The 14,250-nt window shown below is 42.7% G+C and overlaps 1 pseudogene; it reads left to right on the top strand.

Moving 5' to 3' along the window:
• Positions 1-2,327: 2,327 nt before the first annotated feature.
• evi5l.S overlaps positions 2,328-14,250 on the top strand; it is a 166,513-nt pseudogene continuing 154,590 nt past the window's right edge.

Raw genomic sequence — 14,250 nt, 5'->3', positions numbered from 1 at the left:
TTCCACGGTGACAAGCTCACCACTGTCTGCCTCCCGTACCTGTGCCGGCTCCCCGGCAGCTGCCCCCTGTACCTGTGCTAGTTCCCCAGCAGGGTCTGCTGCCTCCGAGTCCAGTGCCCTCAGGAGAGGGGTTTCTGCCATGTCCTTTGCCCCCAGGAGTGGGGCTTCTGCCATGTCATGTGCATCCAGGAGTGGGGTTCTTCCGTGTTCTGTGCCCCCAGGAGTGGGGCTTCTGCTGTGTCCTGTGCCCCAGGAGTGGGGCTTCTGCCGTGTCCTGTGCCCCCAGGAGTGGGGCTTCTGCCAAGTCCTGTGACCCCAGGAGTGGGGCTTCTTCCATGTTTTAACACAGTGACTGTAAGCACTTAAAAATAACCTCCAAAACCCAGGCACCTGCAAGGCTGGAATTGCCTGTACCACTGCCAATACCCCAGGCACCCATGTGGGGGGGCACCCGCGAGGGTGGAATTGCCTGTACCGCTGCCAATACCCCAGTTACCCATGTGGGGGGCACCTGTGAGGGTGGAATTGCCTGTACCACTGCCAATAACCCAGGCAGGCACGCAAGTGGGGGGCACCCATAAGGGTGGAATTGCCTGTACCGCTGCCAGTACCTCAGGCACCCATGTGGGGGGGACACCCGCGAGGGTGGAGTTGCCTGTACCGCTGCCAGTACCCCAGGCACCTATGTGGGGGGCACCCGCAAGGGTGGAGTTGCCTGTACCGCTGCCAATACCCCAGGCACCCATGAGGGTGGAGTTGCCTGTCCTGCTGCCAGAACCCTGGGCCCCCATGAAGGTGGCTCTGGCCACAGCATTACCACCTAGTTGGGCCCACGTGAGGGTGGCTTTGCCTGTACCGCTGCCAGAACCCCGGGCACCCACGAAAGTGGCTCTGCCCTTATCATTGGCAGTTCCCCAGGCATATGAAAATATTGGTCGCTTTGGTGCCTGGGAGTGAGGAGAGGGATACTGTCAGGCTCTGCTTGGATTCAAGCCAGGAACCTTTGGGTTTCTGGCTCCGCACCTTAACCATTGGGCCAGGTGAGCAGCCTGCAGGGTTTATTACCTGCCTTTGCAGCCCTAGCCTAAAAAGTATATTATTGTGAAAATTGTTTGTTTACATGAAGCAGGGTGTTACATATGAGCTGCTCTATGCAACATATTTTTATAGAGACCTACATTGTTTGGGGGGGTATAGAAGTCATCTTTTAATATGGCCACTGGTTGAAATAGTGACCCCATGGCCAAAATAATAGTAATGTAACAAGTACACTGCACACCAGGAATCTACTCACTCTGCAGTAGTGGTAAAATAATCGGCCGCCCCAGGAGGGGGCTGTGATACGCTCATCAATGGGTTAATGTTTGTGTACAAGGGTTACTGGGGAAACCAACTTGGGTTTGGCATCATTTCTGCCACTGGGGCAAGGGAAAATAAGAAAATAGTTGGTTACAGTTTTTTGTCCCTGAGGAAGAACACAATTTTGTTTGACATGTTGGATTGCTAAGTAAGCCCACTAACCTCGGGAGATCCCCAGCGTAAAAGCAAGGGAAGGATGGCAGGAGACCTCAAAGGATCCCAGCTCAGGAGTATGGGATTACGTGAATTAGAATTGGCTAGTGGAGAGGTAGGAGCCCAAAGCAGTGAGGCTATAGCACTTGCCAAAAGGTGCTAAACAATTGCTTTCTGGGAGATAAGATTGAGAATCTGTAAACTCAACACATGGGAAACAATGGCCCACTGGGCTGCCTTTATGTACACCTGCTGCACTTTGGCACCATCATATGTTGGCTGTTGGCAGTGGAGCCAGACCAGAAGTAGTCGGGCCCGGCTCCCTCAGTTGGCAGTGTGGCCAGTAGTAGTTGGGCTCCCTCGGTTGGCAGTAGGGCCCGTAATAGATGGACTCCCTCGAGTGGCAGTAGGGCCAGTAATAGATGGGCTCCCTGTGGGCCAAAAGTACCTCAGTCCAAACCAGCAGGGTGTTCGCAACGCTGAATTAACCTGGAGGTTATACGGATTATTAAAGACACCACAGTTTAGAGGTGTATCACTTATAAAACACTTTTATGTCTATGTTCCTCCCTTGAAAATAAAGACTTAAAAAAATCAAATGCAAAGGCTGTCTCCAGTTCTAATAACTTGAACCATGAAAGAAACGTCACTTATTTGTTCTCTAACAAACAGAGGTGAAAACAGAGGAAGAACTGATTGCAAGTAGACCGACAGTTGCTCGCCGCCTTTTGCCCGCATTACCCTAACGTCATGCTACCCTTCCCCGTCACTCCCACAAGACTGCAACTTCACACGACACTGCGCTTGCGTGTAGTCGTGACGCCACACCTCGCGCGATGAGACTTCTGGCGTCGGGATTTTCTTTATGACTGGAGGAGGAAGCTTGCCACTATGCGGGAGGTGTAAGTAACCATCCGGGAAAAGGGACCCTGTCGGGCAGTATGTATTTCCTAGGATAGAAGGGTGTAATATGATTTGTCCCTCCAGTCTGTCCAATCACCACACAGCTCTAGCAGGAGGGAAACCGTGACAGAACGAGCAGTGGAGAAAGCTTGTGTAGGGAAATGCCGCTGCCCTAGCAACAGCCCTCCCATCTGTAGTCTGTAGTTCACTGACAGCAGGGCACCGGGTAACGCTGTAAACGAAGCATAGGCGGGCCCCCCTTACGCCCTAACCTCAAGTGGCAGGCCTCCCTGGTTGCAGGCACACTGTATATAGCGCTTCCCGTTCCTCCCACGGTACATAGTTATCCAGGTGCCATTGTGCTTCTTTGAATGAGCACTGGCATTATCTGCCTCCAGGGCTGTCGATTCATAGGAAAATATGTCACCCCCAACCACTGAGTCAGGTTTGCCAGGGTTTTCATTTCAAAACCAGCCAAAGACTATAAAAAAACTAGCCAAAAGCCATTTTAAAAGTAGCCCAAAAATAGCCAAATTCGTAAACTGAAAAATCTTAATAAAATAAAGTAAAACAATAAGGTTATTAAATCAGTTAAGGGCCTTGAATTTCCCAATATTTTTTCTACATTAAAGAGGATGCATAACCCCAAACAGCAGACCCGAGCACCCCCCCCATCCCTGGGAACTCTCACCTCTTGCAAACCATTCCTTGGGTAGTGCCACAACCTTCTGGCATGTAATCCCTGTGCCAGCACAGCTCTATATGCACATCTCCTGCTTCCAGGTTTGCTTGGGCAGCAAGCAGCTCCACAGAGCAGCTTTCAGGAAGTTGCAGGTTTGCACTGCCCAGTGCCATCTTTCCCTCTGCCCCGGGCAGCAGGTAGTCTCTTTCCGCCACGCAACGAGCCGTGACGTCTCCAAGTCACACACACTCACACAGTCCAGCCAACAAAGCCTCTGGGGAGTGCCGTGGTGTAGCACAGCAGGAGCAGTACTCTCTCCTCGAGTTAGTCTAGTCACCAGTGAACTGAAATCAGTACAATATGCATAAAAACATTTGGGTGGGTTTTGAAAGTCCAAACCCTTGGCACCTGTCCAAACTAGCCCAAAACTGTACGTTGGCGGGTTTGGACTTTTAAACTAGCCCAATTTGGTGCTAAACCCTCCAACATGGCAACCCTGACCGAGTTGTTCCAACCCTGCATCCTTACCCACCCCCCCACAGGTTGTAGGTCCCTAATTGGAAACTGCACAACTCACTGGTATGACGTGCCACTACGGGGCAGGACTTCCTGGAGTGACAGCTAGGCATGACACTTGGGGGGACGCAGTACTGTACTGCCTAACACTTATTATTTGCTTGGCACAACTTCAATTAAAGTAGATGTGTATGTCAATTAAAGGGGTACTTCACCTTTAAGTACATTTTTAGTATGCATGTTATAATTCTAAGCAACTTTTCAACTGGTTTTCATTATTTCTTTTTTTATAATTTTTTTTAATTACTTGTCTTTTTCTTCCGACTCTTTCCAGTTTTCAAATGGGGGTCACTGACCCCATCTATAAATAAATGCTCTATAAGGATACAAATGTATTGTTATTGCTAATTTTTATTACCATCTTCCTATTCAGGTCCTCTCCTATTCATAGTCCAGTCTCATTCATATCCATGCATGGTTGCTAGGGTAAATGGAACCTAGCATGCAGAATGCTGAAATTGCAAACGAGAGATGCTGAATAAAAAGCTAACTAACTCAAAAAACACAAATAATAAAAAAAGAAAACCAATTGCAAATTGTCTTAGACTATCACTCTCTACATCATACTAATGTTAATTTAAAGGTGAACAATTGTGTGTCAATTAAAGCAGGTGTGTGCGCGCCAGCAGTGCATTCCTAATATGTCTAAGGGCACCAACCATAAGGCTCCTGGCACAGTACAAAACACCCATTAGTGGGAACGGAGTGAGTTAAGGAGCTGACCACGACAATAAGAACTTGCCATGGATTTGGCAACACACACCCCAGCTTTATTGAGTCCCAGTGACTGCACAATGCTCAAAACACAGCTTATATTCAATGCAGCAATTTTCTGAATGAGAGCTTCAGCTGTGAATATGATCTCTGTTGTTTCTACCTCCATCCAGAAGCAACCCATGTCCATCCATTCATCCATTCATACACAGAGCATGTCGTGCCTGCTGCTGCCGCATCCTTCACCCTGTACCAGTCAGCAATCTACAGCCTTTGCCATTCTAGTTCATATTGCCCCCCATTCTCAGAGCTGCACTACAGAAATACTGGTAGAAGATTCCTTCTTTGTGCTCATCCCATCCACCCATTTCACACCATTCTTATTCTTTATGTCTTTCATCTATCCTGGGCTTTTCACATATACTTTTAGGGGCAGATTTATTAAGGGTTGAAGTGAAAATTCGAATTCGAATTTTCAAACTTTTTTTGGTCAAAACTCAAAATTTTGAATTGTGAATTATTCAAACTCGATTTGAGTTTTAATTTGAATATAGAGATTTATTATACTCTAGCCCTTTAAGAACTCTAATTTGACTATTTGCCACCTTAAACCTGCCGAATTGCTGTATAAGTCAGTTGGAGAGGTCAAGGGATCAATTTGGTGATGTTGGCAGCCTTCCTGACATTTGAGTATTTTTAATTCAATTAGAGTTTTTCTAATCTGAATCTAATTAGATTCTAGTTTTCGGGTCGATTCAATTCATCTGTGCTGAGAAAATTTAATTTTATTAATACATTTTGATTGGTCGAGTTTCGAGTTTATGGGAGTTTTAAAAAATCTGCATGAATTCGAAATTCAGCCCTTGATAAATGTGCCTCTTTATGTTCCCGGGAAAAACCATAACTTTAGGTAGGACTACACAGGTGTTTTCGGCACGAACCAACATGCTGCCACAAAATGCCAGCAACAAATCGCTGCACCCTGCGTCTGTATCCGACAGTCGTGTCACGTCGGATTAACGATGCAACTTCATCTGACATTTCTATCACTTACCTTATTTCCATCACATGCAATTTGTCACCGGTGTTTTGTCGCAGTGCGTCGTATTGTCCTAAAATGTCCGTGTAGTCCTACGCTTATCCACCCAAAGGTGCCCGGATCAGGCACTACTAATAACTTCATTAAAGGGATGGTTAACCTTTAAGTTTACTTTTAGTATGTTATAGAATGGCTAATTCTAAGTAACTTCTCAATTGGACTTTTTCTTCTGACTCTTTCCAGCTGACCAACTGACCCCATCTATAAAAAATGCTCTGTTAGACTACATATTTATTATTATTATTATTATTGTTACTTTTCATTACTCATTTTTCTATTCAGACCTTCTCCTATTCATATTTCAGTCTCTTATTTAAATCAATTCTTGGTTACTAGTGTAGTGTGGACCCTAGCAACCAGAATTCATTTAAAATTCAAGTAATAAACACACAGGGGTTTACCCCGCTTACTTACATGCTTGGTTGAGCCAGTGTAGTATTCTCCACTGGTATTTTGGAGGGTGGTGATCATCTGCACTGAGCTATCCTATCAGAATAGATGAGGGTGTGTTGGTGGTCCGTTTTGATTCTGTAGGTAAGAAACCACAGTGTGCAATTTAGGAATACCAATGTTACTGTGTATAAGAAAACCATGGCAAATCTATTGTACAGTATATAGTCGAGTATAAGCCGAGTTTTTCAGCATCCAAAATGTGCTGAAAAAGTCTACCTCTGCTTATACTCGAGTCAGTAGCTGAGATTGCAGTCACTTTTAATCATTCCTATACCAACAGTTCGCTTGGGGAGAGACTGCAATATCACACAGCGCCCTCTGTTGGTTATATGAAAGAATAGCAGTGCGCCCTCTGTTGGTTATATGAAAGAATAACAGTGACTGCAATATCACACAGCACCCTCTGTTGGTTATATGAAAGAATAGCAGTGCGCCCTCTGTTGGTTATATGAAAGAATAACAGTGACTGCAATATCACACAGCACCCTCTGTTGGTTATATGAAAGATTAACAGTGACTGCAATATCACACAGCACCCTCTGCACATGGTAGTGGGACAGTGGGACAATGCACACAGTAATCCATTTGGCAATTCTCTGTCACCATCAACTTTGCAAAGAAGTCCGGTTTATCGCTGGGGGGGTCGCTTTGGCAGAATGTGCGCTGCTGGGAGACAGGGCTGTAGTTGTGTCTAGGCTTATACTCGAGTCAATAAGTTTTCCCAGTTTTCGTAGGTAAAATTAGGTACCTCGGCTTATACTCGGGTTGGCTTATACTCGCGTATATATGGTAAATAAGACCAACATTCCTATGCCTTTCCTAGCAGGTACCAGTATGGGGCAACCAAAGTGACGTGCCGTGTGTATGTCATTCATTTGCAGAGTGTACAGGACTTAAGTTCAGCTGGTATACATGTGAAAACATATAGCAGTTCTGTGCCCTTTTAAAAGGGGTTGTTTACCTTTGAATTAACTTTAAGTATGATGTAGAGCAGGGCTGTCCAACTGGTGGCCCGCGACCCCCCCCTTATATGGCCCTCCACATCAAAGTTTGCCTGCTGTGTCTGCTTACCATATGTAAAATAGAAATGTATCACAGAGATTGACTGGCCCCTGCATTGTTTAAACCTCAAATTCACACTGTAATCCCCTGTATTGTTCATACCTGAGACCCAGACTGAAACTGCCCACATTGTTCACATGTTCACACATTATACAAAATGCTAATGGGGCACCAGCACTGTGTTACTGTATGTAGTACATACAGTATTAGACTGATCCTGATTCCTTTCTCCTGCTCTGTTCGGTCTTCCATATGCTCCCTGTGTGTGCCATACTATGTCTGCCCTATGCTCCCTGTGTGTGTGTGTCATACTTTGGTATTTGTTCTGGGGGTTTGTTAGCATTTGAAAATTATTGTTAGTGACCCCTAAGGTGTTTAATCATATGCTGGGGTACTGTATTATACTCAGGGGAGAAGGAGGCATATTGATTTATGGGTATGTCTTATGTGACTTAGCTTTTTCACATATGAGTGACATCCCTGCCAGGGCAGGCACAAGGTAGTTCGGCACCTTAGGCAAGAGTTTTACTCAGTGCCCTCTGTCCTGCATTACCATTTCCCTCCTGAACATGATGGTTTTTAAATAAAGAGAGCAAGAAAGTGTACAACATTTTTTCATTTATATTACTGCTCCCTATATTACTGATATAAACAGATTTTTTGATATAAAATGATAGTGTTAGTTTGGGGTTGGTAACAATCATTAAATCCAAATGTGATCTGTGCATACATACAGAAGAGTTCTCACTCTGCTAATGTATTATTTGCAAACACTGCCAGAGGGGAACCCTCTCCTCCCTCTCCATCTTCAGTTTGCCCTCTGGCCGCTCTGCTGCTGTTTTAGCCAGCTCTCTGCAACTCAGCTACTCCCTCGCTGCCCTTGTATCAGTCTTCCTGTCACTTACTTGTCTTATAGGAACAGTTCAGTGTAAAAGTTAACAGTGGTATGTCTTTCATTTCCCAAGAACATCTGAGTACTGAATCTTCACTAAAGATTTTGTATTCAGTTGTATGAAATTAAATCAAACTGTCTGTACAAAAATTTGGGTACCCTTGTAATTTTGCTAATTTGAATGCATGTAACTGCTCAATACTGATTACTGGCAACACCAAATTGGTTGGATTAGCTTGTTAAGCATTGGACTTCATAGGCAGGTGTGTCCAATCATGAGAAAAGGTATTTAAGGTGGCCAATTGCAATTCTGTTTGACTCTCCTCTGAAGAGTGACAGCATGGGATCCTCAAAGCAACTCTCAAAAGATCTGAAAACAAAGATTGTTCAGTATAATAATAATGGGAAGGCTATGGGCTATTGGGGAAGGCTACAAAAAACCTCAGATGTTTAAACTGTCAGTTTTAACTGTAAGGAATGCAACCAGGTAATGGAAGGCTAGAGGCACAGTTGCTGTAAAACCCAAGTCTGGTAGTCCAAGGAAAGGAGCGGCATATGCGGAGGATTGTGAGAATGGTTACTGTATGGCAGGGTGATGAGAAAGAAGCCCTTTCTGCACTCACTCCACAAACAGAGTTGCTTGTTGTATGCAAAAGCTCATTTAGGCAAACCACAGTCATTGTGGAACAAAGGGCTTTGGACTGATGAGACAAAAATTTAGTTATTTGGTAAGAGCGCTTTGCATGACGGAAGAAGAACACTGCATTCCAAGAAAATTACCTGCTACCTACTGTCAAATTTGGTGGATGTTCCATCATGCTGTGTGGCTAGTTTAGGGATTGGGGCCCTTATTAAAGTTGAGGGTCAGATGAATTCAACCCAATGTCAACAAATTCTTCAGGATAATGTTTAACCATCAGTCACAAAGTTGCACAGGGGTTGGATATTCCAACAAGACAATGACCCTAAACACACTTCGAAATCTACAAAGGAATTTATGCACAGGGTGAAGTACAATATTCTGAACAGTCCCCCCTACTTGAATATCATGAAAAATCTATGGGATGACTTGAAACAGGCTGTCCGTGCTCGGCAGCCATCAAATTGAACTGAACTGGAGAGATTTTATATGGACGAATGGTCAAGAAAATACAGCCATCCAGACACTCATCAAAGGCTATAGGAGGCGCCTAGAGGCTGTTACATTTGCAAAAGGAGGCTCAACTAAGTTTTGATGTAATATCTCTGTTGGGGTGCCCAAATTTATGCACCTGTCTAATTTTGTTATGATGCATATTTTCTGTTAATCCAATAAACTTTATGTCACTGCTGAAATACTACTGTTTCCATAAGGCATGTTAAATATTAAAAGGAAGTTGCAACTTTGAAAGCTCAGCCAATGATAAACAAAACTCCAAAGAATTAAGAGAAGTTCCCAAACTTTTTCATATTACTGTATAGTTCATTAGCCAAAAATGTAATCTACAAAGGCTGGAGTGAATGGATGTCTAACATAATAGCCAGAACACTACTTCCTGCTTTGCAGCTCTCTTGGTTTCCACTGATTGGTTACCAGGCAGCAACAAATCAGTGACTTGAGGGTGTTGCCACATGGGTCATAACTGTTTGTTTTTAAATCTGAGCTGCATGCTAAGGATCAGTTGCAAGCTCACTGAACAGTTATGTCCCATGTGGGCCTCCTTCAAGTCGCTGACTAACTCAGAGTTAGAGAGCTGAAAAGTAGGAAGTAGTGTTTTGTTCTGTTAAACATCCAGTCACTCCAGCCTTTATACATTACATATTTGGCTAACTAGCTATATTAGAAACATATTTTATTTTGCACATCCCATCTATTTATCCAGTTTTTATGTTTACACTGAACTGTACTTTTAAGCGCACCAGCTCCATCTTTTTCTAATAATCTTTATGCCAGAGGACTGCTTCTATCTCTGTTCCCTTACAGCATCACTGTGTATTAGTTGCCCCGCTTAGTCATCTCCCTTTTTATTAACATTCTCTCTCTCTCTCTCTCTCTCTCTCTCTCTCTCTCTCTCTCTCTCTCTCTCTCTCTCTCTCTCTCTTTGCTTTAGATGAGCACTCTGGCCCCTCTCAGCCTCTCAGACATGGCAAGCCCATCCCTCAGTCCAGATGAATCCTCATTGTCAGCAGCCGTGAGTATATCTCCCTCAGACTCTGAGAACCTGAGTCCTGATGAACTAGAGCTGCTGAGCAAACTGGAGGAGCAGAACAGGTAAATAAAATGTTCTTCCGCAGCTGGAGCAGGGGGTCTTCTGGATTGGTATTCAAAATAGCCCCCACCAGTAAAATAAATAAATAGTGAAATAGTGACTGTCTATTATGGCATCATGCAGCAGCCTCCCTGGCATTTTCCAGAATCTACAGATTGCCAGTCTGAGCCCTGCCCATGTGTTGGGTCAATCACCCTCCTGTTTCATGCTTTTCATCCAAATATTATTTATGTTAAGGTTACATAAGAAATAGTTGTTTGTTAAATATAGCAATATACATTTTCTCATAAATCAATATTTAAGTAATATTTTCCATGGAATAGAATGCTTACAATGCTTTTGTGGATGTAGATCATAATGGGACATCATCATTAAAAGTAGCCCTCGTAATTGTAAAGTTTTTTACATTTTACTGCGAATGATGTTTTTTCTTTCCTGAATTTAACGGTTTCCCAAAATTCACTCAGTTTTGACACAGTCCCCTGGGAAACAAAAAATTGGGATTCTCCAGTGTAAGGGAAGAGCTATGAAACTATATTATTTATTAACATGTATTTCTATGGTGCTAACATATTTCGCAGACATCTCAATCGTGTCAGGGAGTGTGGAAGTTGTCCACTCTTCTCTATGGATTAACTCCTTAATCTGAATTTATTTATTTATTTATTATATATTTATGATATAACTTTATTGACTGCCTTTTCCAGTGAGGAAAAGGAGCCTGGCATGATTATACTGTAGATAGTTACATAGTTAAATTGGGTTGAAAAAAGACAAAGTCCATCAAGTTCAACCCCTCCAAATGAAAACCCAGCATCCATACACACAACCCTCCCTATTTTTAATTAAATTCTATAAACCCATACTAACTATAGAGCTTAGTATCACAAAAGCCTTTGATATTATGTCTGTCCAAAAAATCATCCAAGCCATTCTTAAAGGCATTAACTGAATCAGCCATCACAACATCACCCGGCAGTGCATTCCACAACCTCACTGTCCTGACTGTGAAGAACTCCCTACGTTGCTTCAAATGAAAGTTCTTTTCCTCTAGTCTAAAGGGGTGGCCTCTGGTACGGTGGTGATCCACTTTATGGGTAAAAAGGTCCCCTGCTATTTGTCTATAATGTCCTCTAATGTACTTGTAAATTGTAATCATGTCCCCTCGCAAGCGCCTTTTTTCCAGAGAAAACAACCCCAACCATGACAGTCTACCCTCATAAATTAAGTCTTCCATTCCTCTAACCAATTTAGTTGCACTTCTCTGCACTCTCTCCAGCTCATTTATATCCCTCTTAAGGACTGGAGTCCAAAACTGCACTGCATACTCCAGATGAGGCCTCACCAGGGACCTATAAAGAGGCATAATTATATTTTCATCCCTTGAGTTAATGCCCTTTTTTATGCAAGACAAAACTTTATTTGCTTTAGTAGCCACAGAATGACACTGCCCGGAATTAGACAACTACAAAAACCCCTAGATCCTTCTCATTTAAGGAAACTCCCAACACACTGCCATTTTTTATTATTTTTGCCAAAGTGCATAACCTTGCATTTATCAACATTGAACCTCATTTTCCAGTTTGCTGCCCAGTTTTCCAACTTAGACAAATCACTATGCAAAGTGGCAGAATCCTGCATGGAACCTATAGTTCTGCACAATTTAGTATCATCTGCAAAAATAGAAACAGTACTTTCAATGTCCACCTCCAGGTCATTAATAAACAAGTTGAAAAGCAAGGGACCTAGTACAGAGCCCTGTGGTACTCCACTAACAACACTGGTCCAATTAGAAAATGTTCCATTTACCACCACTCTTTGTAGTCTATCTTTTAGCCAGTTCTCTATCCAGGTACAAATACTATGTTCCAGGCCAACATACCTTAATTTAACCAGTAACCTTCTGTGTGGCACTGTATCAAATGCTTTAGCAAAGTCTAAGTAAATCACATCCACTGCCATCCCAGAATCGAGGTCTCTACTTATCGTCTCATAAAAAGAAATTAAGTTAGTCTGGCAAGATCTATTATGCATAAGTAAAGAGGTTTGGCAATCCCAATATCACTGTTAAATTCCAAAGTTAAAATATTAGCAAAAATCCTAGCAAGGCGACTACTTAAAACTATAACTTCTCTGATACATGTAGACCAATCTGGCTTCATACCATCCAAATCAACAGCAATTAACATACGCAGACTATATTTTAATCTGCACGCGTCACATGACAACGGGGAAACCGGGGTAGTAGTATCCCTAGACACAGCCAAAGCGTTCGATTCTGTTGAATGGCCATATCTATGGGAAGTACTAACAAGATTCGGTATTGGCCCAGACTTTATTAAATGGGTTCGCCTAATGTACAGTAAACCCACAGCTAGACTTAAAGTAAATGATGTCCTATCCACTCCCTTCAACCTATCTAGAGGAACCAGACAGGGTTGCCCTCTTTCTCCCTTACTTTTTGCGTTGGCAATAGAACCCATGGCCGTTGTTATTAGACAAAACCCCTAGATTCGGGGCCTATTATACAAAGGATCAGAAGAAAAAATCTCTTTATACGCAGATGACACTCTTTTATACTTAGCCAACCCAGTGGACTCATTGGAAATTACTTTGGACACTATCTCTACTTTCGGGAAATTTTATGGCCTGCAAATCAACTGGGATAAATCTCAAATATTTCCACTTACCACTCATGCGCTACAGTCAATAAACCCGACACTTAACCTTAGAACAGTGGATACATTCAAATACTTAGGTATTTTAATACATAAAGATCCATCCTCAATTATTTCTCTTAATTTACAACCTCTTATACAACAAATGAAAACTACTCTTGCAAAATGGTCTACTTTACCATTAACTCAAATCGGCAGGATAAATATATGTAAGATGGTATTTCTTCCCAAATTTTTATATACCTTCACTAATTCACCTTGTTACATACCAAAATCAACTCTCCAAACAATAGACCGCACACAAGCATATTTTGTGTGGGCCCAAAAAACTCCCACAGTAGCTAGAACTACACTTCATGCCCCTGCAGCACAACTAGGCTTGGCAATGCCTAACTATGAATCATACTACCTAGCAACACAAGCAATACATGCCTCTAATTGGAAAACATTTGACACTGAAAACCCTGCCTCGCTGTTGGAAGCTCTATACTTTGGTTCCATTGAATCACAACATCATGCTCTTTACAGGCCTAAAAACTCCTTACCACCATTAATTCCTTTGCTAGATGCCACTAAGAAATCATGGGACATATTGTACAAATCTACCAATAAAGACAATTCCCTCTCACCAGATATGCCCCTGTGGCATAATGCTTCACTAAGCAATTTTGATAAATTTATAAAGGGGGGCTTCTGGGCAAGAGCGGGAGTCAAGCAACTTCAACACATAACACAAGCGGGCATTTTCAAAACTTTAGAACAATTCCAGCAAACTCCGGAACTGTCGGATCTGTCGGTGTATAGCTACTTGCAACTGCAACATTTATACCATGCTCAATTTCATTCCACCCCACCCACAATACAACAGACTAATGCTGAGACTATAATAAGCTCATCAGGGAAACAGAAACTAGTATCCAAAACATACATGTACATTGCATCTCAAAAATACGACCCCAGACCCAGGGTCAAACTTAAGTGGTAAAGTAGTGTAGTTCACTTAGAACCCGATGACTGGGAGGAGTTAGAGGACAACCTCTATCTCCCTCTAATCAGTACAAGAGACAGGCTCATTCAATTCAAAATTGTACATCAAAATATTTAACACCCAGAAAACTACAATTTATGGGCCGCCTAGAGCATTCCAGATGTCCTCGCTGCAACTCACCAGATGCCGATTTTATCATCATCATCATCATTTATTTATATAGTGCTGTCAAGATACGCAGTGCTTTACTGCAGTTATAGCAAACAAGGAATAAATAGTGGATAACAGACAAGGATTACAGAGTACAATAGGGTTTACAAACTAAAAGGTTAGGGTACAATTGAGACATTAGGATTGTATAAACACTTTGTCATTTTTGATACAGCAATGATTAATTAAGGTACATCGAATAGGCCTCTTTAAACAGATGGGTCTTTAAGGA

Source organism: Xenopus laevis, chromosome 3S (assembly GCF_017654675.1).
Source record: "Xenopus laevis strain J_2021 chromosome 3S, Xenopus_laevis_v10.1, whole genome shotgun sequence".
Taxonomy (NCBI): Eukaryota; Metazoa; Chordata; class Amphibia; order Anura; family Pipidae; genus Xenopus; species Xenopus laevis.
This window is presented reverse-complemented; position numbering and strand designations above follow the sequence as displayed.